General features: G+C 37.2%; 1 pseudogene; it reads right to left on the bottom strand.

The window, feature by feature from the left end:
* Positions 1 to 2636: 2636 nt before the first annotated feature.
* LOC129487138 (uncharacterized) lies at positions 2637 to 2760 on the bottom strand (annotated as a pseudogene).
* Between the last annotated feature and the right edge of the window lie 648 nt (positions 2761 to 3408).

The raw sequence follows: 3408 nt of genomic DNA, 5'->3' as shown, positions 1-3408 counted from the left end.
TGCATGTGCTCTGACATTTGCCATGGCCCCTTCCTGGCTGTGTTTACTCATTTGTGTTACCTGGCTTGCCTAGAATGCCATGGACCCCTTTGTCCTAGTTTCCAATCCTGGCTTGGCCACTTACAGTTTATGAGTCATTGGTGACATCAGTCAGAGCTTTTGAATCTTTATCTGTTTAGCTTTATAATAGAGGTAATACCTCATCACAGTGTCAGGCGAGTTAAATAAGATATTGCATGTAAAGTGCTTAGCCTGATGCCTGGTGCATAAATACTTAGTATATCTTAATCATTATTACCATTAACATTGTTCTTATCATCGAACAAGCTTGTTCAAATATTTTTCTCACTCTCCTTTATAATGTAAATGAGAAAATACAAAATACGGCCACAGATATAAGCCTCCTGTTGCCTTTTCCTTTAGGGTCATTAGATGTACTTTAGAACAATTAGATTATGTAATTTGGCCAAAGCCATGTAGAAACTGGGCAACCGTCTATTTCTATTAATCATCATAGGGAGAGAGAGCTGAAAGCTAAAAGTTCTATAGAGGAATGCCATGGTGTGGGGCAGGCCAGCTGTGGCACAGAGGTCACTGGTTCCACTTGGCTAGCTAGGTAAGGACACCCGCTAATCACCACCAAGAGTCAGTGAGTATTGTGGAAGGACAGCTTGGCTGGGAGATAGCTGGGTTTCAATCACATCTCTGTCACTTCTAGTTCACATTGGTCATATAACCCTCTGAGTTTTATTCATAATTTACAAAATGAAGATGGTAACAACTGTCTTGCAGTGTTATTGTAAACGATAAGCATAAAATGCTTAGCACTCAGTAAGTGCTCAATAAATGGTAATTATAAATAAGAGCCAGAGTAAATTATAATAGGTCATCTGTTGAAAATGGCTAAAGTCTTTATTGAAAAATAGCAACGCCTAAGAGTTTAATTATGAACTGCTGCAAAATCTGAGACACAAAACCCCAGATTAGTGTCATGTGCTTTTTGAACCATATTAATTATTGTTATTTACCAATCACTATTTTCATTAATGCCTCATTACTCCCAATGATATTCCCAATAATACTCCAGGGGATTTTTAAAAATTTTAAATTTGTGATTCTTGGTTTCTTTCTAATATGAATGGTATTACACCTCCTTTTAATTTTAATTTGGATATAAAAATTCTGCTTTAGCCCTCTTCACTACTTCAGTCTAGTCTTAGCCGATTCCAGCAGAGAGTTACAAATTATATTTTCACATTATATTCAAAATACTTTGCCACTCACTGATGTCATGAAGTTGCTTGGAACGAGCACATCTTGGTTCTTAAAGCAATGTATTTGCTCAGTTCGGTGTCTTCTCTCTTAAGTAGCCTTACTTCTAAAGCCCCCAAAAGCAGCCTCTTTCTCTTTTTGGCCCTTTCTTATACAAGTTGGGCAACCCCAATTCAAAAATTTGAAATCCAAAATGCTCCAAAACCTGAAATTTTTGAATGCTGATATGAGGCTGCAAGTGACATTGTTAACACTGCAGAAAATGCCTATAGACAACATGGTGAAAATGTGTGATGGGCTTATTGAAGGACTAGAGCAGCATGCATTCAAAACAGAACAAGAAATCAGGGCGGTTTATAAAATCAAAGAGAGACTTCTAAAACAAGAAACATTGTTAATGAGGCAGATGAGTCTGGAGGAAACACCCAACAGAATGCCTCCTCATCCCTTGAGGACCCAGTTCCTGGTCCCTTAACAGCTCCTGATGTTTCTTCTCACCTAAAATAAAATACAATGTACAGTAATCTTTTAATCAAAACACAGCATTGCAGGTGGGGACTGCAAGCCTGGAGTTGTTTGTTGTTGGATTTGTTGAACAGCTGATGCATGCATTCTGGTGGTGCCACTGTGCTGATTAGTTACTCTGAACATATTAATTTTTCACTGTATAAATGTATGTCATATTTTTTGCTGTTAAGTACTTATGTGTGAATCAGGTATAAAAATTACTGCTTATCAGTAGCATAAAAATTCAGAGTCAGGAATGATGATGCCAAATGACCAAAGATTGGCCCCGTAGGTGGCTGAGATAGTGACACCTTTGCTTTCTGATGGTTCAATGTACACAAACTTTGTTTCATGCACAGAATTATTAAACAATACTGTATAAAATTACCTTCAAGCTATGTGTATAAGGTGTATATGGAACATAAATGAATTTCATGTTTAGATGTGGTTCCCATCCCCAAGATATCTCATTATATATATGCAAATATTAAGAAAATCTGAACAAAATCCCAAATTCAAAACACTTTTCATCCCAAACATTTTGGATAAGGGATGCTCAACCTGTAATGGAGGCTTAGGAGAGCACTTGATCTACCTGCAAAGCTATCTCTGTTAGTATAATTTATTTTCATTCACAGTCTGCAAATATTTATTAGTGCCTACTAGTGCCAATCCCTGTTCTGATAGTAAACTGTTATGAGCATTTATATGTCACCTGGCACTGTGCTTCACTGATTTAATTGTCTCATTGATTTAACCTAATGACCTTGTGAGATAGAAACTGCTAATGTCCCCATCTTAGAGGAGAGAAAACTAAAGCATATAAAAGTTAAGTAATTGGCTCAATATGCTCAGCTAGTTAGACACTAAGCCAGAAATTAACCCAGATCTGTCTGATTGCTGAACCCTAAACTCTTCAATTAGCAATAATCGCGCCTCGGATAAACCTCATTGGCTACGATACTGCCACTGCGCAAAGCTCCTAAACTCTTCATCATTGTACCAGAGTGTCTCAAAGTGGGGGCCTGAATTTGTGACCTGCTACGTTAGAATCACTTAGATTGACTACTAAAATTATAGAATGCATAAGAGGCATAAAATGCTTAGTGCACAGTAAGTGCTCAATAAATGGTTAACGATAAATAAGGGCCAGAGTAATTACATAAAAATTATAATAGGTCATCTATTGAAAATAGCTGAATTCTTTATTGAAAAATAGCAATCCCTAAGAGCTTAATTATGAAATGCTGCAAAATCTGAGACACATAACCCCAAATCAGTGTCATGGCCTTTTTGAACCATTATAATTGTTGTTATTAAGTAATCAGTATTTTCATTAATGCCTCATTTCTCCCAATGACATTCCCAATAATGCTTCAGGGGATTTTTTTAAAATTTAACTTTGTGATTTAAAACTAGCCCTAGACCTACTAAGTTTGCATTTTTGGCAAATTCTGTGAATTTCTGTGCACAGATTAAGAATTTTGAGAGCCACTGACCAGAGTTTTTTTTTTTTTTTTTTTTTTTTTTTTTGAGACGGAGTCTCACTCTGTCGCCCAGGCTGGAGTGCAGTGGCGTGATCTCGGCTCACTGCAAGCTCCGCCTCCTGGGTTCACGCCATTCTCCTGC

This window comes from Symphalangus syndactylus, chromosome 7 (assembly GCF_028878055.3).
Source record: "Symphalangus syndactylus isolate Jambi chromosome 7, NHGRI_mSymSyn1-v2.1_pri, whole genome shotgun sequence".
NCBI classification, from domain to species: Eukaryota; Metazoa; Chordata; class Mammalia; order Primates; family Hylobatidae; genus Symphalangus; species Symphalangus syndactylus.
This window is presented reverse-complemented; position numbering and strand designations above follow the sequence as displayed.